Below are 26,870 nucleotides of genomic sequence, written 5' to 3'. Positions count from 1 at the left end.
GGTCAATCATCTCTCAACGTACCAGACTACATCTCGCTTCATGCAGGGCCACAGGTAATCAGGACGAAGATCTATGTACATCTTCGTCGCCCCGTGATGGATGGAAAATATGGACTCGTGCGCCTCCTCCGTCAGGATCTGGCACACACCACCTGCATACGGAACCCACACTCTGCGGTGAAGTGTCAACAGCCTGCGTCTATCATAGTCAAAGGAGGAAATCTAGCCCACTATACGCTCACTCTTCCAGTGTTCTTCCTTCATAGCCTCCTGTTGGGCCTCCCTGATCTTCTCCAGAAGCGGAGTCACTACTGTCATCCTCAGACAAATGTCTGTGATCGGGGCCGCGAATGCCTTACAGCTAAGGGCATCGGCCATAAAATTGGCCTTCCCCGGGTGGTAAAGGATCTCACAGTCGTAATGCTTCACCACATCTACCCACCAGCGCTGCCTCATGTTCAGATTCGGCTGATCCATGCGGTACCTCAAGATCTTGTGGTCCATGTAAATGGTACAACAGACCCCATAGAGGTAGTGTTGCCAAATCTTGAGGGCGAAAACAACCGTACCCAACTCCATATCATGCGTCGGGTAGTTCGCCTCGTGAGGCTTCAGCTGGCTCGAGGCGTAGGCGATGGCATGCCCTCTCTGCATCAACACTGCGCCCAAACCCAAAATGGACGCATCGCAGTATACTACAAAATCTGCAATGCCCTATGGCAGGGCTAAAATCGGCGCCTCGCACAACCTCTGCCTCAATGTCTCGAACGCTGCCTGCTGCTCAGGCCCCCAGCGAAATACAACGACCTTATTCGTCAGTCGGGTCAAGGGTATTGCTATCTTGGATAAGTCCTGTATGAATCTTCAGTAATAGCCTTCTAACCCAAGGAAACTCTGAATCTCAGATGGAGACTTCGAAACCTCCCATCTCATCACGACCTCCACTTTGGCCGGGTCAACCAAAATACCATTCTGGTTGACGAGGTGCCCCAGAAACTGCACCTCACGCAACCAGAACTCGCACTTGGAGAACTTGGCGTACAAGCTCTCCCTCCTCAGGGTATCTAACACCTCCCACAAGTGCTCCTCGTGCTGCTCCTGCGTCTTGGAGTAAACCAATATGTCATCAATAAAGACTATCACAGACCAATCCAACATCGGTCTACACATGCGGTTCATGAGGTCCATGAATGCGGCAGGGGCATTGGTGAGCCCAAAGGGCATCACCACGAACTCGTAGTGGCCATAGCGAGTCCGGAAAGCAGTCTTCTGTACGTCCTCATCTCTGACTCGCATCTGGTGGTAGCCTGAACGCAAATGTATCTTGGAAAACCAAGATGCCCCCTGTAGCTGGTCGAAGAGATCATCAATCCTCGGGAGTGGGTAACAGTTCTTCACCGTTACCTTGTTCAGCTCCCGGTAATCTATACACATCCGATGCGACCCGTCCTTATTCTTCACAAACAGGATCGGGGATCCCCAAGGCGAACTACTCGGCCTAATGAATCCCTTATTTAACAGCTCCTACAGCTGTGTAGACAACTCTTGCATCTCAGGAGGAGCCAACCGATATGGTGCCTTGGCTATCGGAGCTGCACCTGGGACTAGGTCGATCCTGAACTCCACCTGTCTCTCCGGAGGTATTCCAGGCAACTCCTCTGGAAATGCGTCTTTTGGGCCTTTGTATTTAGTCTTTTGTATATCCGAGTTGGGCTTGTCCACTCGTGATTAATGATTAGGGTTTTTACTATTTAATGTGCATGCATGCATCGTGTTTTAGCTAACCGTGTCATTGTAAACCCTACACACCTCTACATTAGCAATTCTTTATCGAGCTCTTCTAAGGTTGTGATTTATAATCATTCGACACATTCTTGATTTGTATTCTGTGTTTGATTGTTCATACTTGTTTGAATCTAAACAATCTTAAGAGTTTTCGACTCTTCAACTGGTATCAGAGCAGGAGACTGTGCAATCTATACGCATCTCTTCTGTTCAAAGAGTTTTTAGGGTTTACGCTATTATAGGATCTGGTTCAGCCGTTAACGTTGTTATCAATACTAATCTTTGATCTTTATATTACCCAAAAACCATTTAGTTTACACATCTTATTCATACAGGTTTTGTCAATCTCTAAACATGATAGACGATTCTGAAGTTAACTCGATAAATCTTTCAAGCAGCATCAGATCTACAACCAGAATTCCCATTCTTTTTCCCAACGATTATGAAGTGTGGGCATTGCATTCTGAAGACTTTGTCCTCGGGCTTCAAGATAATGGCTATTTGATTTGGGAGGCTATTGCTATTCAAACGTTCACTCATACAGGAACAAGAAGAGAAATTAAAACTCAGCAAGACACTCGTCTTCACTTCAGCACATATTTTCCCCCTCGGACTGATGGGCAGAGTGAGAGGACCAACCAGACTCTCGAGGATACGTTGCGCATATTTTTATTAGATTTCGGCGGTAGTTGGGATACGTATCTTCCGTTAGCGGAACTTTCGTATAACAACAGTTATCACGACAGCATAGATCGACCTCCCTTTGAGATGCTCTACGGAAGAAAGTGTAGGACACCAATCTGTTGGGGCGAGGTATGTAATGCCCGGATCCTGGCATGTATTTTAAATCAAATTAGTCATTTTTGCAAAGGGACTCGACGAGTTGGAGTCTCCAAACTCGTCGAGTAGGAATGGAATTTGGACGCGGGACTTGAAGTCTACTCGACGAGTTGAGAGCCTCAACTCGATGAGTAGGGCTGCCATAGTGAAACCCTAATTTTCAGGGTTTTGCACCCTATTTAAGCACCTTAACCTCCAAAGGGTGGCCTCATTTGCAGCCTCCATAACCCCAAACCCTAGCCACAAAACCCTAATCCACCTTTGAGTGTTCTTGAGCCATTGTTGTGTGTTCTTGGTGATTTTGAAGCTTGAGAAGGAAGGAGAAGCTTGTGGATTCAAGAGGAAGCCAGTAGATCCGAAATTTGAGCTGCATTTCTTACTCATTTGAGGTATAAAGTTGATACCTTGGCTTTCTATTGCTTAGATCTTCATTTAGGGGTGTATTTTGTTACTTTTGGGCCATATTGAAGTCATTTTTGGGATTTGAGTGTATCATGAGGTTTTGACTTCAGATCTAGGCACTCATGAGCTTATGAGGCTTAAAGTTGCCAACTTTATCAAGCCTTGGCCCTTCCCCATGCCCTAGATCCCTTATATAGCTTAGTTTTTGTGTTTCTTACTGTTGGGTTTTCAGCACTATAACACTCCTATGGTGCACATGCAACCCTAAATGCTTTGGATCTATGTTTTCTCTAATTATACATGTATTTTCACTTTTTCCAAAGCATGCTCCCTAGCTAGCATACAATTGAAGCTATACAATATAAACTTAGTTTGGATGCTTACCTCTTAAGTAGGGTAGAGTTCTTGACCTTTGAAAGCTTGAGCACCTCAAGTGTGATGCCTCTATTGGTTCACAAACACCAGAATGCAAGAGGAGGCTTTAAGAAAATAAGATACTTTACTCCAAAGAGTGTGTAGCAGATTTTGGCTTATGGGGTCACTATTTATAATGTGGCAAATACTAGGGTTACACTTTGTAAACCCTAATGCTCCATGACTTTTCACATTCTTATGCTCCATGGGTTAACCTCCATGGATTATCTTATTGGTTTAGCCCAACCATATAGTCATGAATCATTAGCCCATATTACAAGAATCATTGATTTACATAATCAATCCCCATATTTAATTAGTCTCTTTTGATCACAAAATTAATTCCAAATTAATTCTTGATCAATACTAATTAAATATATTAATATATTATACTTGTAATAAATTAATAAATCACAAATAACCTTATTCTCAAAAATGCATCCTATCAAATTGCACTGGTGAAGGCAACCCAAAAAGGACCATGCTACAATCGGGTCAAGTACATCCCAGTTATATTTATGGGCTTAGACACCAAATCCAACAGTCTCCCACTTGGATAAGTCTAATAACTATAGCTGTCAATGTAACTTCAGGATCCGAATTAGCAATCGTAAGCTTTCAAAAGCCGCTGTCAACTCTGACCCAGTTAGTGACGCATCCTTTAGATAAGGGATCATATACTCCTCTGTTCTCAAGATATCAGCTACACAAATACATGGAACAATGTCATACTTATTAACCGGCAGTTTGTTTCCCGATTTCCGATTCGTCTGACATAGAACATAACTGAACACATCAATTTAGTTCTGATCGGGCCTGACACATAAGTCAAAACAGAATCATCGAGGGGCCCAAGATATCGCTTTTATTCCTCTTAGGATAAAAGGGAACAAATAAACTTCGAAATTATGTGCTTGTACTAACTACTCATCGAATCATGCACAACGACACGTTTTATAACATCAAGTTACTGATGCGTTTTCGTGCCATCAATGCACAACCGAATCATAGTCAACAACTCATATATCTTGGTTTGAAGACTATATTATATTATCGTCTCACAATTACTCGTGATAAATTCCATGAAGTAATTCAGGTGAGCGCGGGTTAATCCAATACTCAAATCTTATTTCAGAAGTACTCATGAATGGTGTAGCAAACTGTTGCTATGCCTAACTCCTTAGACAATCTACAAGCCAACTCATGACAGTCTTCTTTCATACTTACTTCCAACGTATGATCGACTGTGGATGGTTTAAATAAATCTTATTATTCTGGAAGTCAAAACATGCAAAGTGAAACAATAGTAAATAATTGGAACAAGACAGTAACTTTACTTATAAATAAAAACCCTTTTATTTAATCATCAAATGTCAACTACAATTTAGCTATTACAAGTTTCTATTTATCTAACCACTAAAACTAATATCTTCCGTTAGCCCAATGCCCCTTGCATACTGCAAGTGCTTAACCCAAGTCAGTCCCTTTGTAAGAGGATCTGCTGGGTTGTCCTCCGACGATATCCCTTTTACCACGAGGTGTCCTTCTTCTACTTTATGTCTTATGAAGTGGTATTTTTTGTCGATATGCCTGGATCTACCATGATCTCTTGGTTCCTTGGTTAAGGAAACCGCCCCTTCATTATCACAGAAAATCTCCACAGGCTCCTTTATGGATGGAATGACTCCAAGGTCTCCAATGAAGTTTTTTAACCATATTGCCTCCTTCGATGCTTCGCTTGCTGCTATGTACTCTGATTCACACGTTGAGTCAGCTACAATCTCCTGCTTGGAACTTTTCCATGTCACTTCTCCTCCATTCAGGGTAAACACCCAGCCCGACTGAGAGCGGAAATTATCTCGGTCGGTTTGAAAACGGGCGTCGCTATACCCTATCACTCTCAAGTCATCACTCCCACCAATGGTAAGGACCCAGTTTTTAGTCCTCCGCAGGTACTTAAGAATGTTCTTAACCGCAGTCCAATGAGCTTTGCCAGGGTTCCCTTGATATCTGTTGACAATGCTTAAAGCAAATGCCACATCAGGGCGAGTACAAGTCATAGCAGACATGATTGAGCCAACTGCAGAAGCATATGGAATTCGACTCATCTCTGCTATCTCAGCCTCTGTACTCGGACTCTGAGTCTTACTTAGTTTGGTATTGCTTAGGATAGGTAGGTTACCTTTCTTGGAGTTCTCCATGCTGAAACGCTTCAACACCTTGTCCAAGTAGGTACTTTGACTAAGTCATATAAGCCTTTTACTCCTGTCTCTTAATATCCTTATCCCTAGGATGTAAGCAGCTTCTCTAAGGTCCTTCATAGCGAAACATTTTCCAAGCCAGGACTTAACCTCCTACAAGGTTGGAATGTGATTTCCTATGAGTAGTATGGCATCTACATACAATACCAGAAAACTGCCTATACTCCCACTAGCTTTGACATATACACAGGACTCATCCTCGCTTCTCGAAAATCCGAACTCTTTGACTTTCTCATCAAAACAAAGATTCCATCTGCGAGATGCTTGTTTCAATCCATAAATGAATTTCTCAAGCTTACACACTCTATCAAGGTACTTTGCATTGACAAAACCCTCTGGTTGACTCATGTAAACATCCTCAACCAATTTTCCATTAAGGAAAGCGGTTTTGACATCCATTTGCCATATTTCATAGTCATGAAATGCAGCTATGGCTAGCATAACCCTTATGGATTTCATCTTAGCTACTAGTGAGAAGGTCTCATCGTAGTCAACTCCCGGAGTTTGAGTAAAGCCCTTCGCAACCAGTCGTGCCTTATATGTGTGTACTTTCCCATCTATGTTGGTCTTCTTCTTGATTGTCATACATGGACTGAATCTCGTTGTCCATAGCCTCTTTCCATTTTGCAAACTCAGGGCCTGCCATGGCTTCCTTGTAGTTGTTAGTTTCATCCAGATTTACCAGTGTGCTATCACTGATAAATGTATCACCTTCAGTAGTAATATGGAAACCATAAAACTCAGGTGTATTTCTAACTCTACTGGAACGCCTCAGAGGTAAGGACTCGTCAATTGGATCAACTGGAGTTTCTTCCTCAGGTTGATTGCTAGTGTTTGAGGTTCCTTCACCGCTTGACCCTTGAAGCTCTTCAAGGTCAATTTTCCTCCCACTGTTTCCTTGGCCTATGAGTTCTTTCTCACGAAAAACTCCTCTCCTCGCAACGAAGACAACATTGTCACTCGGTCTGTAGAAGAGATATCCAAAGGATTTCTGTGGGTAGCCGATGAAAATACATCGCTCACTCCGAGGTTCGAGCTTGTCGTGAGTTTCTTTTCTCACAAATGCCTCGCAACCCCAAACTTTGATGTGGTCTAATGTGGGAACTTTCCCTTTCCACATCTCGTGAGGTGTTTTGGAAACCTTTTTGGTAGGGACTAGATTAAGGATATGGGCGGCAGTCTCTAAGGCATACCCCCAGAATGAGATAGGTAACGAAGCTCGACTCATCATGGAATGAACCATGTCTAGCAAAGTTCTATTGCGCCTATCAGCCACACCATTAAGTTGTGGTGTCCTAGGTGGCGTCAATTGTGAAACAATTCCACATTCCTTAAGATAGTCAAGGAACTCGATACTAAGATACTCTCCTCCACGATCGGATCACAACATCTTTATCTTCCTGCCCAATTGATTCTCTACTTCTTGCTTAAACTCCTTGAACCTTTCAAAAGTTTCCGACTTATGCTTGATTAAGTAAATATACCCATATCTACTATAATCATCAGTAAAAGTCACAAAGAAGCGGTTAGAATCCCTTGTGGCAGTTCTGAATGGTCCACACACATCAGTGTGTATGAGATCCAGCAGACATTCACCCCTTTCACAAGTACCAATGAAGGGTGACTTTGTCATCTTTCAAAGTAAACACGATTCGCAAGTGTCATCCGACTTTAAGTCGAAGGACTCCAAAACTCCATCCTTTTGGAGTTGGGCTATGCGTTTCTTGTTGACATGTCCAAGACGATAATGCCATAAGCATGCTTTATCCAAATCATTGGAAGAATCAATATTCAACATATTATTTCCTAAGTTATCTACAACCATCACATTTTCATATATGTCATTTCAAGGTATTGCTTCAAAATAAAATACACCATTACAATAAGCACAAATACCACCACTTTCATTATTAAAAGAAAAGGTAAAACCTTGTTTATACAAACTGTGAAAGGAAATAAAATTTCTCGCCATATCGGCCGAGTAACAACAATTATTCAAATCTGAATTAAAACCATTACTAAGAAATAAAGAATAAACTCCAATCTTGGTTACAGGCGACACTTTCCTATTTCCCATGATTAAATTTGTCTTCCCATGCTCCACATCCCTACTTCTTTTTAGTCCCTGCAAATCAGAACAAATTTGAATACCACAACCTGTATCAAGGACCCAAGAATTAGCATGTGATGAGTTATTAGATTGAATAGTGTAAATACCTGCAAATAAGGGCTTGATCTTGCCATCCTTTATGTCCTGCAAGTATTTGGGGAAACTTCGTTTCCAGTGCCCTTTTTCATGGCAGTGGAAGCACTCTGCATCCTTCGGATTAGAGGAAGGATTAGCAGAACCAGCTTTGGTCCCACTAGAAGAGGATCCATCAAGAGACTCTCCCTTGCGGCTCTTAGAGGTAGCCTTCCTCTTCTTTCCCTTCCCATGTCCGATTTCCAGAACAGGGGCAGAAGTAGTAGTAGGAGCAGACACAACCGTTTTTCCTTTCAGGTTGCTTTCTGCAGTCCTTAAAAGGCCTTGAAGCTTGCTAAGAGTTACCTCCTCCTTGTTCATATGATAGGTCATACGAAACTGATCATAACAAGAAGGTAAAGAGCGTAGAATTATATCTATGGCCAACTCTTCATCAAAATTGACATTCAATTTTAGCAAGCGGTCCACGAATCTCTGCATCTTCTGCAAGTGGGCCGTGATGGGTTCACCATCCTTCATTTTGTTTATGATCATGGAGGCAATGATCTCGTACCTCTCCTGCCGAGCACTTTGATGGTATCTTTCCATCAAATCATGATACATTTCATAAGGATAGTAGTCCTCATAGGACTTCTGTAGCTCTGCAGTCATGGTTGCAATCATAAGACACGACACCTTTGTCGCATCCCTTTCATGAGTAGTGTGTTCAGCGATTTATTCAGGAGTAGCAGTGGTGACATCAATCTCCTTAAGCTCTTTATCAAGGACATATTCTTTGTCCTCATAGCGAATAGCCATTATGATGTTTCGAATCCAGTTATTGAAATTTGAGCCATCGAAAATGACCCTCCCACATAGATTCATTAGGGAGAAAGAGCCTGAAGGAATTGGGTTGGAAGCATTGTTTAGGATAGACATCTGAAAAGAGGAAGAACAAAGTTTAGGTTAGATGATAATCCTTAATATTACTCCCAATATGAAATATTAAGGCTAGGACCCAACACAATATTCTACAATTGCGAAGAGGGATGTCGTAATCCAATTGTAAAATATTTGAAGGTAGGTAAATGACGATTTACCAATTTCCACCATGAAAAACGAAATAGATTATTAAGTTTTAGTTGGTTTGAAATTCCTAGATCTTTGAGATTCATGCATTGAACTTTTCAATGGCATGTTTAAATCTCGATTGTGCCCTTCAAGTTTCTGACTGGGATGTCGAGGATCACAAACAAGGTGTGAATAACCATGCAAATTAGCATGGTACACCCAATGTTACAAATCACCTAATCAATGTGCCGGTTAACCACACACGTTCCATTGATATATGATTAAAATCAAGTTACCCTTTGCCACACATTGTCAGTCCCAAATTAGTGTGCCGGTTAACCACACACACTCCACTAACGACTTAACAAGGTGCAAAGTGTAATTTCATGGATTAGCACCATTTCACATTTTTTCTAAAGTAACTAAGATTGAGAATTTAATAAAAGTTTAGTTACTTTATATTTATCATTATACTTTTAATGAAGGGAGAATTAATGTCATATCCTACCCGTACGGCTAACGACCCTCCACCAGTCAAGGAAGCGGTGGGTGAGAGTGGACACCCATTAAACTACCATTTTATAGGCAGTAACCTTATACCCCCCTTATAGACCGGTTTCGTGAATGAGGCCTACTAACGGTAAGACCGACTTGTCTTATACATATATATATATATATATATATATATATATATATATATATATATATATATATATATATATATATATAATATTATAAAGTATAAGGGTTGAATTTTAACTTTTAAAACTCTAGGGTTTGGAATTAAAGTTTCATTAGCGAGACACTAGAAATTCCAAAACTTGAGGACAAGTTTTGAAACTTGTCAAAACTTTTCACATTCATAAATTATGAGTTTAATAGGATTTTAATGTATGAGACCTTTCATTTTCCATAACTTGCAGACAAGTTATGGAGGTCATTAAAATTCATTTAGATCATTTTTTCTAACAACAAAATTATCACATAATCTATGATCTAACTAAACTCATACTCAAGATAATTTCTAGTCAACAATTTGAAAGCAATTTTTTTATCATATAAAAACAACAATTATTTTAAAACTTTGACAATTATCTTGTGGTTGGATGATTACAAGCACTACCATATCATAAAAAGCATTTCCAATGATCCAAAACAGTTTGTGGTAGTGTTCCCAATCCAAACCAGGCCAAGAAACTTGAAATTCTGCAAACAGAGCCTTCAACTCGTCGAGTTCATGAACTGGACTCGGCGAGTTGCTCTGTTACCGAGTGGACTCGTCGAGTCTGTTCATGTAATCGACGAGCTCACCAGTCAGAGGCCAAAATTTCAAAATTTTCAGCTTTGAAAAACTAGTAAGCATCAAATATAATAGGAAGCAATCCTAGGCTCTGATACCAATGTTAGGTTATGAGCACTATAACACTCCTATGGTGTACATGAAACCCTAAATGCTTTGGATCTATGTTTTCTCTAATTATACACGCATTTTCAATTTTTCCAAAGCATTCTCCCTAGCTAGCATACAATTGAAGCTATACAATATAAACTTAGTTTGGATGCTTACCTCTTAAGTAGGGTAGAGTTCTTGACCTTTGAAAGCTTGAGCACCTAAAGTGTGATGCCTCTATTGGTTCACAAACACCAAAATGCAAGAGGAGGATTTAAGAGAATAAGATACTTGACTCCAAAGAGTGTGTAGCCGATTTTGGCTTATAGGGTCACTATTTATAATGTGGCAAATACTAGGGTTACACTTCGTAAACCCTAATGCTCCATGACTTTTCACATTCTTATGCTCCATGGGTTAACCTCCATGGATTATCTTATTGGTTTAGCCCAACCATATAGTCATGGATCATTAGCCCACATTACAAGAATCATTGATTTACATAATCAATCCTCATATATTTAATTAGTATCTTTTGATCACAAAATTAATTCCAAATTAATTCTTGATCAATACTAATTAAATAATATTAATATATTATACTTGTAATATATTAATAAATAAAAAATAACCTTATTCTCAAAAATGCATCCTATCAAATTGCACTGGTGAAGGCAACCCAAAAAGGACCATCCTACAATCGGGTCAAGTACATCACGGTTATAGTTATGGGCTTAGACACCAAATCCAACAATAACTTCATGACACCGTGCATGGACGTAAAGTTAGAAACTTTATGTGGTAAATTAGCCAAGAGGACTAGATCTATGGTTTGGAAGCATTGAACCCGAACGGAAACGACTGAATGGGTTTAGACTATGGGGGACTCGACGAGTTGGGTTGTGGTCCCCCAAACTTTTCTGTTACTAGGCAAACTCATCGAGTCTAGGATATGACTCAGCGAGTTGGACATCGTTTTTGGGTTTTGGAAGATTGAAGAACTCGACGAGTTGTGAGTGAAATGTCCCGACTCTGTTATGAAGAGGAACTCGACAAGTTCACGAAAGAACTCGACGAGTTGGATAGAGATTTCCAGGGTTTTATGGATCATGGAACTCGACGAGTTGATGGACCAACTCGGCGAGTTGAGTCAACCAGGATGTTGACTTTGACCTGGATGTTGACTTTGACTTTGACCATTGACCAGAGTTGACCCATAAAGGGGTTATGAGTATGAAAGGGTAATTAAAGGAGATTTTCATGTGTAGGAATTTGAGAGGAGTTGATCCCAGAGCCGAGGACAGTTCAGCTACTACACGACATTTGAGGTGAGTTACCTTCCAGTAGAAGTGGGTCGAAGGCACCAATACCGGCCCACTAGTAAGAGTATAGTATAGATGATTGTCTTTGTAATAATTATCTGGTATGCCACTATCTGGTATGCTTTATGTGCTTGTATTCTATGATATTATGTGATAGTGGTAGGAAAGGTAGGATATGCAACAGTACCGGTCGAAAGGACCGAAGGGGTATGCCAGCACCCTGATAAGCTAGGCAGTATATGACTTATGTGTTTATGTACTAGGATGTTATATGGTAGAAGTAGGGGGTGAAATAGTCCCCGGTACCGGTCGAAAAGACCGAAGGGGTAGGCCAGCACCCTGATATGCTATGCAAGGTATCGATTGAAAGAACCGAAGGGGTAGGCCAACACCCTCATATGCTAGGCAGTTACCGGTTGAAAGAGACTGAAGGGGTAGTCCAGTACCCGGACATGTTAGACAATATGTTATCGTATGGTATGTGGTATGATAGGGTAACTCACTAAGCTTTGTTCTTATAGTTTTCAATGATTGTTTCAGGTCCTTGTTCTTCGAAGGGAAAGGAGCCGACATGATAGCAGCGCATCGCACACACGATTTTCCGCACATGAGATTCTTGGGATTTTTACTCTGACATTATTTTCCTATGATATGTTTTTGAGATGGTTGACTTATGATTTTCATGATATGAGATAACATTGATGGTATTTTTATTAATCTGTTTTATGAATCTTTAAATTAAAAATGAAATTTTTGGTCTTGAATTTTGGGATTTTACAAGTTGGTATCAGAGCCTTGGTTTGAGGGATTCGGACACACCTTCGGGTATTTTCCAGACATTGACATCCTGTTGTAATGCCTGGTTCATGGTATGTATTTTAAAATCATAATTTATTCATTTTTGTAGAGAAACTCGACGAGTTGGGAGCCCCAGACTCGTCGAGTAGAGATGATTTGGGACGCGGGTTGAGAAACCTACTCGACGAGCTGGGAGGCCTCAACTTGACGAGTAGGCTGGCAGAAATGAAACCCTAATTTCCGGGGTTTGCACCCTATTTAAACGTCTTAAACCCTTCATGTTGGCCTCATTTCCAGCCTCCAAGTCCCAAACCCTAAATCTCGAAAACCCTAAAGCCATTTGAGTGTTTGTGAGCTATTTTTGAGAGTTTTGGTGTGTATTTGAAGCTATTGGAAGAAGGAAGAGCTTAGAGACACAATAAGGAGCATATAGATCTATAATCCTTGCCTCATCCACGATATTTTGTTGGTATAAAGCTTAAACCTTTCCTTGTAGTTTCTTAGATCTCCTTTATGGGGTTAGTTTGCTAGTTTTGGTCCAAATGACATGATCCTTGGGATTTGGACGTCCCAAGTGGGGAATACTTCAGATCTAGGACCTTCAAGGGTTTTCATGGCATAAAGGTGCCAACTTTATGGCCATGGAAGCCCCATGCAACCTTTAGACGATCATTTTGGTCTTTTGAAGCTCCTATGGCCATTCATGTGGATAAAGTTTTAGACTTTACATGATTATATTTGTCCCTTGAGTTCAGATCTATGACCTCATAGTCTATCTTGAAGTTTTGATGGCCTTTGGAGTTGGATCTAAGCCATTTTGAGTTAGGGTTTGAGTCTTATGTGTTTGGAGAAGACCTTAACGGGTAAAGATGGAAAATTTACCCTTCTAGGCGCATTTTCAGTTTGGATCCGAAGTTTAGGGGCTAGATTTGAAGAATAAGGGCTTAATGCATTAAGAAGATTTGATAGACTGATAAACTCGACGAGTCCATAAGGGAACTCGGCGAGTTGGTCTGAAAGGTCCCCGATTCTGTTGAAGAAACATGACGAGTTGTACTGGGAAAGTCCTGTTTTTGTTGAGAAGGAGAAACTCGACGAGTTGAAGGGTAAAATCGACGAGTTGAGTCAACTCGGAGCAGTTTACTTGACATTGACTTTGACTTGACTTTGACCTTGACTTGACCAGAGTTGACCCTTAAGGGTTATGAGTATGGAATGGTATCTAAGGGGTTGTTTTGGTTCAGGGAGCGAGTAGAGCTGATTCCGGGCAGAGACTTTTCAGCTATCATCCGACAGTGAGGTGAGTTTCCTCCTGTATGAACGGGTCGAAGGCACCACTGCTGGCTCGTATATGTATGCCAGTATGTTCCGGGTAAAGGTCCAATGCCGGGAAATGCCCGATGTAGGTTTATATGTTTCTGGGTTTCGATCCGATGTCGGGTGGTTCCCGAGGAATGTTTGTATGCTTGATGTCTTCGTGATTCTTGCATGTGTCTGTTTGGTATGTTTCCAGACTTCGGTCCGATGTCGGGCAATGCCCGAGGAATGTTAGTATATTTCCGGATTTCGGTCTAATGTCGGGCGGGGCCCGAGGAATGTTTATATGTTTATGTTATGTGATTATTTATGTGTATTTGTTGATGTGTTTATATGTATACCAAGATCTTGATGTCGGGCCCCGTCGGATTTCGGTCTGATGCCGGGTGGGGCCCGATGCCAGACATTGTCCGATGTCGGGCGGGGACCGATGAAGCGAGCAAGGCCTGTGATATGTTATTATGTGATTATGTGATTATATGTATGGTATATGGTAGTTTGGGGAGACTCACTATGCTTTGTGCTTACAGTTGCAGTTTTGGTTTCAGATACTTCCGGTAGCAAAGGGAAGAGCTCGGGATGACCGCAATGCACACACCATTATGTTTAGACTGGGGTGTTTTGCTCTGATATATTGACATGTCTTTTGATATGATACTCTAATTTGATACTATGACTCATGTTTTTGGATGGAATGATTTTGATAACTATGGTTTATTTAATAATTAAAAATGAAATTTTTGGCCATGAATTTTGGGATGTTACACTTGTACATCAAGACTAAATCGTCTTCTCATAATCACAAGCTTCTTGGGTTCATCGCAACTCTCCTTGACTCGAGTACGGATCCTCTGCTTCCAGTAGTACCGGCCCATACTACCTTCCACATCTATCCGTACTTTCCTCAAGAATCGCTTTGATTCCTCCAAGTCACTTTTACCCATACAATAATCCCACAAGACCAGACTCCCAACATTAAATCTCTCCCTAGGTTTTCCTAGGGCAACCATCACACTACTCTCTGCCATCAGGTGCGGAAGGAACTCCTACCGACACCCTCCAACTAGCTCGCGAATACAATTACATATTGCTGACACCAGATAATTCTTCGACTGAAAGGTATCACACTACAACGGTTGGACTCACACAAGAGCTACACAATAGAGTTAAAACCTAACCTTCTGAAATTATTTAGTCTCCGCAATATGTAATCTAAAATATTCGCTTACTAGTTAGCTAATGTTAGTGAGAACTAAGAGCACAAAGCAAGCAGCGTTCGAGCATCGAGTAAATAGAACCAATCATAACCTAATCAGGCCATCCTATCACTGACTGGTCAGTACTAGCATGCAAGTCTAAAAGCTCATACAATAGGCATACAAAGGCATCTCTCCTAGCATCTATCATGCAAATACTGAGCAAATCCTTAGCCTAACTAGCACGCAATTCACATATTCACAAATCAAATCATATCAAATAACATGTATGGGTATCTTGGGAAAACTTACTTGAGTTCGGTCGATTGCATGCACCACGCCCTTTCTCGTATTAGAAAACCCTTTTCTTTGAAAAAACATTTCCTTTTTGAAAAATTTTACCAAATCCTCAGTTTGAGTTTAGACACACCCGAGAGTATGTCTGAATCCCTCAAACTAAGGCTTTGATACCAACTTGTAACGTCCCAATACCCAAAAATTTCATTTTTAAATTAATAAAAACAATATCCCAAAACATCATCGTAAATCTCAAATGGAACAATTGTATCAATACATCTTAGAACATCAGAGTAATTATGAAAATGCGGAACAATATCGTGTGTGCATTGCAATCACCCCAAGCTATTCCCATTAGCACCAGAAGTACCTGAAACATAAACTAAAAACCGTAAGCACGAATCTTAGTGAGTTCCCCAGAATACCACATACCATACATATGTAACACCTGTTCCAAAGTGATTTATGGAGCTTAGGAAGAAGGAGATAGTGAGAAGAAGGAGGAGATCCAGCAAGCCAAGCCTTCACTCTTGAGATTGATCATCTTGTGAACTGTTGTAAGTCTTCAAGACTTGATTTTTATCTTAGAAAATGGCTAGATCTTGAGTTTACTCTTCATTTCCCATTACTCTTGTTGATTGCATGTATGGGGTTCATAAAGTTTGCAACTTTATAAATCTCTAGGGCAAAATAGTCCCAATGTGGGCTAGATCTAGTTTTTGGTAAAGCAAGGATACCATGCAAGGGTTTTTAAGTGTATTTTTTCCCCTTTTTGGCCATTTTGATTTAAGGACATGCATTGGACATGTATGTCAATAAAGCCTCCATCTTTGGAACGTTTTGAGAACTAGAAACTCTTCTGGAAAGGAGGGATTCCAAATCCCTAAAGTCTTGGACCAAATGGCTAAGCTTTGAAGCTTTCCAACCTTTGATAAGGACCTTAGAGCATTCAGAGTGGTTATGGAAGGTAAAGTTGGAAACTTTATCCTTCTAGACACCTTAGGGTTTCAGATCTAAGCCGTGGAGTCCCTGCATTCGATGGATTATCATATTAAGCAATCAGGGAGGGGGAATCGACGAGTTGCCCTATCAACTCGACGAGTCGAATTGGGTTTCCCCGTCAATTAGATATCAAGTGAACTCGTCGAGTTGGTGAACCAACTCGGCGAGTTGGCTAGGGTTTGTTCAGGTGTTCTGGACTCTACAGGAACTCGACGAGTTGAGGTCAACATTGACTGTTGACCTTGACTTTGACCAGGGTTGACTTTGAGGGTAATTATAGGATTATGACAAGTTAATCACTTAATGATTATAGGCAGTTGAGTTGGAGCAGCACTTGGGACATATCTGATTCTAGCTTTTTCAGTTCAGCATCCGAGAGACCATACCAATGGGTCTAAGGCACCAAGGCCGGCCCATTTCATGTTATGTGGATTGTTGATTGATTATGTGTTATGTTAGTATGACATTTGCATGGAATAGCATGTGGGGGTTTCCGTGGCTTTGGGTATAAGACCTTGGAGGGTTTCCATGGCATCCTAGTATATGCATGTATAGTTGCATTATGTCTTGTTTGGTAGTGAAGACCTTGTGGGAGTTCCCAAGGCAGGAAGACCTTGTAGGGGTTCCTAAGGCAGGAATACCATGTGGGGCTTCCCATGGCAGACAGTTAAGACCACGTGGGGGTTCCCGTGGCACTAGGTGTAAGACCCTGGAGGGTTTCCATGGCTTCCTTATATGTTTTATGCATGGCTTATGTGATATGTGTAGCTTTATAGCTAATATGTTATGTGTTATGTGGATTGTGTGTGGGGTATGCTCTGGGGGACTCACTAAGCATTAGCTTACAGTTTGTGGATTTGTTTCAGGTACTTCTGAGCCCAAGGTCAAGGGCAAGGCTTGATGGCGCAACGTGCACTCTCTCAGACATTTTATGGGACACTCTGATATTTTGAAATAAAATTGTAATTGATATGGGTTTTGAAAACAATTGTATTTGGGTTTTGTGGTTGATGGAAATTTGTTTTGGTTAATCAAAAATGAAAAAATTTCTTATGAAAATTTGGTTGTTACAACATACCAAACATATACTAGGCCCCGCCTGACATCGAGCCCCGCTTGGTATACAGATCTGTCAGTCATCGGGCCCCGTGCGATATACATATACACATATAAGCATATAAACACATACACATGCAATAATCACAACGATAAAGAGCATACAGAATGGTTATCTGCCTCCCCCCCCCCCCCACGCCCATTGAGTATAACAGGCCTCACCCTAACTAGCATAACGGACCCCGCCCACTAAGTATAACGGGTCTCGCCCTACCTCGCATAATAGGCCCCGCCTACTAGGTATAACAGGCCTCACCCTAACTCGCATAACGAGCCCCACCCAGCCTACAAACATACATGTACAACAAAGGTAATTGCATATAGGATAACCATCAGGCCCCGCCCACTAGGCATACAAACACATACACATGCAAGTGTCACACAGACATCTAACACCCTAACATAATAAACCATCGGTCGGCATTGGTCCCTTCGAACCGCTAACCATTGTGAGGAAAACTCACCTCAAACTGTTGAATCTCTCAGATAAATCTTTGGCTGTTGGTTCGCTAAAATCCTTGTGCTATCAACATAGAATAACATCCAATTAATAATTGGATCCCGAATCACACTAAGAGTCCAATCTAGGGTAAAAATACATTTTTACCCTTTACCTAACTTGTCCTACGTCCAAGGCACAAGCCGACTATCCAAAAGACCTAAATTCCAAAATAAACATTCAAAGTCCAAATATGGTCCAATCTTCCAAATTGGGCCTAAATCCCTTCATGGGTCTTCAACCAAAAGAGTCCAATAAAATAGCATCAACCCAAAAATAGAATTCTGATGGTCCAACAAAGCCCTAGACTCCTAAGGTCCAATATGGACCCGTACCAAAAAGCCTGAAACATTGAATTCTAAATGCTCTTTTATATCATTTGATATCAAATATCAGTTACTAGGTTATAACCCGTAGAAACCACGGTCAGTATTTTTAATATTTTTATATAAATAAAAAAATAATAAATATAAAAAAAACCAAGATATTGTTGATTATAAGTAATTATAAATTAATTTGTTAAACAAAATAAACAGAATAATGTTATTAGGATATAATTTTGTATTTTTAAAATTTAAATTGAATTTGATTTGTTACCAAAAAAAGGAAATAATAAAAATCATAGAAAAATGTCACGTGTCAAAGATACATTCTAAAAAATGACATATGTCATTTTTAGGTTTCATTTATTAGAAGATGTAGATTTGACCAAATATAGTCATAAAATCTAGCAAATTATCATATTTAAATTCTTTTCCTTTCAAATAGGACTCACATTTTCGCAAAAGGCTTAGATTTTCAAAGAAACCAATTGTGGAAATCATTAAAACATGGTAGTTTTCATTTTTAACGAACTTGGCAAAGTTTTTGCGGATGTCATGTGCAAAAATCATGACTATTTTGGTCAAATTACTATTTTTTTATTAAAATTTTGAAATCTGTAAATGAGGTTAAGGTGATTTGTTTTTTTCTCTATTTTTAATCATTTTGATAATATTTTTATAAATGATAAAATTTAATAAAATTATTAGATTAAATTGTATAAATGAAGACGAGTTGATTGATTAAATAAAACTTTCACAATCCAATCCAAAAAAAATAAGCAATGACTTCGTACAACTAAACATAGGTTATTGTTTTTATTATCTAGTGACTGAATAAACCGAAAATCTCATGGGATTATTATAACAGAAAACGGCATGAGATTAGCGAACCTTTCGCGTCAATCAACAAAGGATAAACCTTTCCTTTAATAAATTTTGTTCCTCTTGACACCACTATATATATAAATTTGCCCACTACTCATACCTATCGACTTTATTCGACTTTCACACCAGTAGTTATGCAGTAATGCTTCCATCAAATTCAATGGACGTCGAACATGAAATCATCCCATATTGTAACGGTGAGCAAGTTGCGCTAGATTTCACTGATCAGCTTCCTTCCGGCTTTCGATTCAATCCCACAGATTCAGAGCTCATCGTAGACTACTTGAAGGCCAAGATCGAATCAAGAGAGACCCCCAAGCAGTGCCGGTTACATGAGGTCAATATTTACAAATACAAGCCCGGAGAACTCACAGGTTAATTAGTAATTAATTAATTAAAGATACATTCATCTTGAATGATGGTTACTTTCTTGTCTGTTCAGATACTAAACTCCTGTCTTTAGTAAAGAAACATGCTTAAGTTAACTTAAATGATTTGATGCTAATTAATTCATGTGTTTTAATTGCAGAACGATATCGCTCCCATGAGAATGAATGGTATTTTCTGACTTGGAGAGATCCAAAGGACCGTAGAGGGAATCAACGTTATAGAACAGTAATTGGAAAACGAGGGTTGTGGAGGATTACCAAAAGACATACGCCGGTGTATGACGCCACTAGACAAATGGTCGGCCAAAAGGGAACTCTTGCGTTTATTGGGAATGGGCGCAAAACTATGTGGTTAATGCATGAATATACAACCAACGCACCCAATCACCCGTCTGAAAATGGAGACAAGGTATGTATATAGAAACCCAAAGAAATTAATTTATCATTCATTCTAAGTATGTTTTTAAGTGCGTTGCTATAATTCTTAATGTTGCTATTTCTGATATGCTATATGTTATATCTGGTCTTGCAGTTGAGCGAATGGGTACTGCTGTGCAAGATTTACAAGGAGCAAACTGCTAACAGTCATGGGGCGGAAGAAGTTGGAAGCATTATGAATCCAAATGAGGTGACCAAAGAACCCAACGTAACACCTGACATACTTTTGCCCAAGAGACGACGAGTACCAGATACATGTGAAATCAATTTTTCAAACCGCCCCGAACAAGTTGACGTTCAAGAAGCTAATGGCCATTTGGATACCCATTTTCAAATGGCAGCACCTGTCGAAATTCCACAATCATCCAACGAATTCAAAACGAATCGGATGGAGTTTGCTCACTCGTTGGTTAACCAGGGTGTTTTTTATAACAATGACTCCAGCCCTTATCTTATTCCAATGCAACCGACGACTACTTTTCAAGGTTGGGGTTTAATAAAAGCACCCTCATCCTATCAGGATCAGTTTACTTCGGATGCATGCAACGGTTGTCAAATTTCTGATTGTGCTACGAGTACTTCTGTTTCCGTCGAATCGCCTGCTTCTAATTCCTCCGCACAACTACTTGATGATGGTGCCTACACAACGCCTACTACTGAGCATGGTTTGAATTCGATACAACCAGTGCAAAAAGAGTGTTATCACAATATGTTTTCATCGACTGCATGCGACAGTGATTTTCTGTGTTCAAATGGTGCTTTGAATTCTTCTTCTATGGAACCACTTATGTACGGTGGTTACACAACCACCCTGGCTTTGTCTGGAAATTCGAATGAAGATGGTCCAACCTTACTCAACGTGCAAATTGTTGGGGATCAATCCACTCAAGATGATGCTGATGACGATTTTCATTTTCCTCGGTCAAATGGTTACGAGGCAACCATATCCGAGCATGTTGAAGTTGAATGGAGCTTGCGCAATTTGAAGATTGTTTAGATGATGTAAATACCACTCCATTGGAGATGGATTGTTGAAATCAAGCATGACACGTGTAATTACTGTTTTCTGTTTGCTAACCTTTTCTTTAGGTAAATACAAGAGTACGATATATGGTACTTTTTTTTTGAACCACATCAAAATAGCACAATTTTTTCAATTTTATGTATATATAAAATAAAATAGGTGTTTCTTTAAATATAATTCCTAAGCTCAAAGGAGCATGGCTTTAATATTATTTTTCTTAGCAGCAGCAGAATATTATAGACCCTAGCTACAAGCTAGGTAAAAAATACAAAATTAAGGCAAGATTGGATACTATAACCATACAATCCAATTAGTCCTAGCCTTAGGGTTCGTAAAGGAAACCAACAAAAAGAATTCTTAACAATATTATCAAAAATAAATTGTTTCCTATATGTAACACTCCGTTTTCACTTTACAGTAGAATTTAATATAAACACTTGTTTACAAAATTAGAAGTAAAAATATATTACATTTTAGCCAAAATAATCATCATAAATATGTAGTAGACGTCAATACGATATCTGTAGATATAAAAAAAACCCAAATCTGAATTCGTATGAGTAAGTTATGATTATTCTAAGTTTCACGTGTATGTGGGTCATAAAAGGTGAATTTGAGATCAGTTGCTTTTAGTTAAAGCAATGTAAATAATAGTTGAAGATCTCGTAAAACTGAACTCCTCGATATAGAGAACGTCGAGAACGAAGTTCATATGAAGAGTTATGAATTTCGCAAGAATTCTAACAGTCTAAACCAATCTAAATATGAATTTAAATAAAGTGACTGTTAGCTATTGAGACCTAAAGGAAAGTTGTAGTGTTCATCAAGACGATTCTGAGGATATAAATAACATAAAAAACGGAGCTCGTATGTGAAAGTTATGGTTGTTCGAAGATTCGCGAAAAAATACATGTTGGGGTGACGTGGCGGCACCAGAGTGCGCCACGTGGCAGAGGAGGCAGCGACACCTTCTACCGACCTCGATGACATGGCACCATGAGATGTGAACATGTGGCCCACCGAAAATCGGACATATGGCTCCACGACGTTTTGGCACGTGGCATTTCCAGAACCAACAATCGCACCTAACTCTAGTCGACGCAGCACAACCGGGCATCTAACACATAGGTGCAATACGCCTAGGATAAGACATGGTGCACCCAACCAACCGCCTATATATATGGTTGATTTTTTGCTCATTTCTCACACCATCTTTCCGCCCAATTCACTAGAAACTTTCCCGCACCCCTAGCCCTGATACTCCCTAGTTCCGGCTACTTTAGCGAAGCTTTGGAGGGCCAGAGAGTCCAACAAAATATAGAGCTCTCGGTATTAAGTGTAACTTATATTTATGTTCATTATCTTTATTGTGAACCTATAAATAAGATTTATCAGTGATTTCAGTCATAATATTGATTGATCTACTTACGAGGACGTCTAGGCTAGATTTAGTGAGGTGTTTAAAGTGGATTTTCCAAACAATATACTATGTATACCAAACGGATCTTACCTTCGATATGATCTTACGTGGTTGTTCCTTATTTGATAGAACTTGAAGTATTCATTGGGATTAGTGAAAGATCTAGCTTTCATTACCAGATTGTCATAGAGATAAATAAGTTATAGTATTACAGGTTATTACTTGTTAGGCATGTTGGTCGGTAGTTGGATCTCCCAAATAGCTATTAATCGTCTGAGAAATGGCTCAGGTGAGTTTTTTCACTATATTTTATACCATAGTATATATCATCTGTATGTTAGGATATAATTACACTGTAGTATGCTATTATGCAAATAGACTAGTTTAGTTAATTGCCGATTGGCATTGTGTGTCTGTATGTCTGCTATATATGTGTTAATATGTTGTGTGGGGAGTTGAGGACGGACCAACTTCGTACTGAAGGTCAATAGACTTAGGCGGACCAACTTTACGGTGAAGGATAAAGGGATGAACTAGCTTTACGCTGAAGGCCAAAAAGGGACAAACCATCTTGATAGTACACACACAACAACATCATGTTTTCCGCATATTTTAATTATTCTCTTATTTAATTGAATAAAAAATGAAAAATTTTTGTTATGAAATCGGGATGTAACACTATACTTCGAAGGCCAAAATAAAACTACATTTCTATAAATCCAGAGAACCCAAATAACCACCAGGCACACGGAATCGACGATCACCCTCTTCATTCTACCAAATGGTCTACTATCAACCCAACCGACTGAGTAAAATCTGAAGCCATAAGAAATCTCAGAATGTGCACATCAAGCCACCAAGCTACACACCAGCATGGCTTGAATATTGAGTTTTTAAAGTTAGATTTAGTTGAGTAAAATGATCATAATGATTAGAAAATTTTGATCTTGTGTCACCAATGAAAGAGAACGACTCTTGATCACATATAACAATAGCCAAGCTTCAAGTATGGATATCTATGTGTTGGTTTGGATAGGTAGAGGTAAATAAACATGTTGGCTTAGTATCAAAATAATAGTATACTAATTTTTCAACATTATATTCAAAGAAATTACGGTACTTATTTTTCATCTTTTAACTTTAATCATAATCAATATTTAAAAAAATCAACCTTTTTGAGTTAATATATGTAATTTATAATTTCATGTTAATTACTATTAATCGTTATTATTATTAATTAATTTTAAAACTACTTATTATTATTATTATATATATATATATATATATATATATATATATATATATATATATAATAATAATAATAAGTAGTTTTAAAATTAATTAATAATAATAACGATTAATAGTAATTAACATGAAATTTATATATATTAAAGTTATGAAAGATTTTAACAGTAAAGTGGCACCTTTTTTGTCAATTTTGGTCCTCCAACTTATAACATTGACCCTTCACCTTTATGCTTTTGTTCACAAACAACCTTTTCACTTTGGTTTGAATTTTTCATAACCCTCGCCTTTTATTACATATTATTAGTATTTAGTCTTTTGGCAGAAATGGTCCCTCATTATTATTATTATTATTGTTAGACAAAATTACACGATTGGTCCCTGTGGTTTACCAGATTTAACACATTGAGGACAACGATGGAAACCGAAATCACTCTTTTACTCCTAATCCGATTTTTTTTATTAATTTATATTTCTCTTTTTGGTTTTAAATTAATGTTTTATTTATTAGAAAATACTCACCCAATACCATAAAGCCACCCACCATCTGCCATCACCACCACCACCAAAATTACATAAATGGTCCATATGGTTTACCCATAGTCACAAATTCAGTCCCTACTATCTGAAAAGACCAAATTACCCTCACATTAACGGACAAAAAACAATGGTCTGTATTTTCCGGATTGGTTTTCCGGCCAAGTTCAATTTGTGAGACCATTTCTTTATTTTCCTCATTTATTGCAAGAAATAATGATTTAGATTTCTTTACTTATCTAATTAGATGACATTGTTTATCTTCCTTTACTAGATTATCTCAATGCAATTCAACATGATACTTTACTTTACAAAGCAATACCTTCCGACCCCGGCAACGCCGGGGAATCTTTTCTAGTTAATATTATTATTAAAAAAATTATAAGAACTTTACAAGCAATTGATTATTATTATAAAATTATATATACAAATATATATACAAGTAAAATATTATAAACAAACACTTAAAAATCAATTATTTTGACCGTACTTTTTGACCTTCTTGCTTAAGTTTAAGATCAGAACCTCTATCCGAAGCTAAGTGAAGGTAACAAAACACCAAGTGACACCTTCATTTTCCAGTAAAATGAAGTTCGACATCACAAGTGTGTCATGATCTTTCTCTAGATGCATGGTTAAATTGTCCATTGTTCAAATAGCGTATTGATAAAGTGTTGTTATTATAAATGACATTTAAAAAACATTGAGAAAATGACTATTAGTAACAATCAGAGCTTCAAGTTCAAAAATAAAATTACAAAAAAAAATAGTTGAACCCTTAATAACTACTACGTTAGCAACATAAGAACTTGAAAATAAATCAAAACCGAATATTATTAATCTCCTTAATTCAATGGAAATTAATGAAGATCATGATTTTGACTTTTTGATTCTAAGACTAGAGGGAGTGGAGTGCGGTAAGGATGACATGGCGCCTACGTGGCATAGGGAACACCGCCCCCTCTATGCGGTTTGGGGAGTGCGGCCATTCTTGGGAGTGCTCCTCTCTCTCTCTCTCTCTCTCTCTCTCTCTCTCTCTCTCTCTCTCTCTCTTCCTCCCTCTCTCTATCTCTCTCTTCTTCTCTTTCCTCTCTCCATGGTATACCACTCCTTGAGTGTGGTAAGGGAGTGTGGTAAAATGAGGGAGTGTGACACCACTCCCTCCAGCCTAATAGAGCTCTACTTTAACTTTCTAAATTCAAAGTTATAATAGCTACATGACTTGGTAACATCTAATCATTCAACCCAATACAAACCATATCTTACATCTTGATTTATATCATGAGCGCATTTCAAGTGTCTTTGCAAACACACCACAATCACCAAAATGGTACTTGATTAGACTTACGTGAAATTATTTTATAGTTTTCAGAATAGCCAAAGATAGAAAAAAGCATATTATGGTAATAGCAACCTTCTATATTTTTGCTACTCATCAGGAAATGTATTTTTTGTTTTTATTTATAATAGCAACATACTTATATTTCTTTATCGGTAATATCAATATACATAAGAACATAGATATATTTTGTTAGAATATGGGCATTGTACTTTGTTTATTACATATATTTTACATTGCACAAATATGATTATTTGATGACCACCACATCAAGATTTGAGTATGCGTACTACCGACCAGTTATTCTTTAAACCTTGACATGGAGTGCCATGCATATATTTGTCAATAGATTTATATAAAACGTAGGCATATGCATACTTTCATGTGCACAAAAAAGGCTTTTTTTTTCAATATTGCGGAAAATTAGAATATTTTGTTTTTAGTTCTTAATTTTTTTTTTGAAAAAATGCAAATTTGGATTTTATATATATATATATATATATATATATATATATATATATATATATATATATATATATATATATATATATATATATATATATATATAGTGTACATGCACCTCCACATGTTTTTTTTGTCAATTTTTTATGACTTATCTTCAACGAGCCACACTTAATCAGTGTTATGGACATCTCTAGGCGTTCCCAGGTTGGTCAATTGGTAGTGAGTACTTGGTCTTGGCTTGAATGCTGGACTAAGGTGTCCAAGGTCCTAACTAAATTGGTATAATGTTGATGAATAAGAGTAAAAGTCTTTTTTGAGTTGCCCTCATGACTAGGAAATGGCTTGGATTGATCAAAAGAGAGATAAATGATTTATTAATATATTATATGATTAATATATTAATTATAAATAGTAATAATTAATTAAGAATTAATCATTTTTAATTTGGAATTAATTATGGGTTAATTAGAATTAATTAAAGGTGCAAGGTTTGAGCTGCAATTGTTCAATAGTTGAACAAAAGAGAGGATCTAGAATCCTCTTAGTTGGACGGTTTTTGGAGGCTCTTGGTAGAGCTTTTAGCATCCTCCAACTGATCAAAGAAAACTCGATAATTACTGATTTGAAATATTATTATTTGAAGTTCAAATCTAGGGTTTCTGGGATTATCAAACAGGTATATAAAGGGGATAACTCCTTGTGATTTTTGGCCACTCCTTATACACAAGATAAATCAGAATATATTCCTCCTCTCCCATCTCTTCTTCAATCCTAATGTTTTCTATGTTTCAGAATTTCTTCCTCCTCTTCTCCCACCCTACATGCATCACAGACCCTGCTTAGAAACATAATAGGCTCCTCCTAACATACATGCAAGAGTCACACAGACAGTCTATCATCCTACACAGTATAG

Source organism: Lactuca virosa, chromosome 9 (assembly GCF_052849685.1).
Source record: "Lactuca virosa cultivar CGN04683 chromosome 9, Lactuca_virosa_CGN04683_v6, whole genome shotgun sequence".
NCBI classification, from domain to species: domain Eukaryota; kingdom Viridiplantae; phylum Streptophyta; class Magnoliopsida; order Asterales; family Asteraceae; genus Lactuca; species Lactuca virosa.
Note: the sequence above shows the minus strand (reverse complement) of the source record.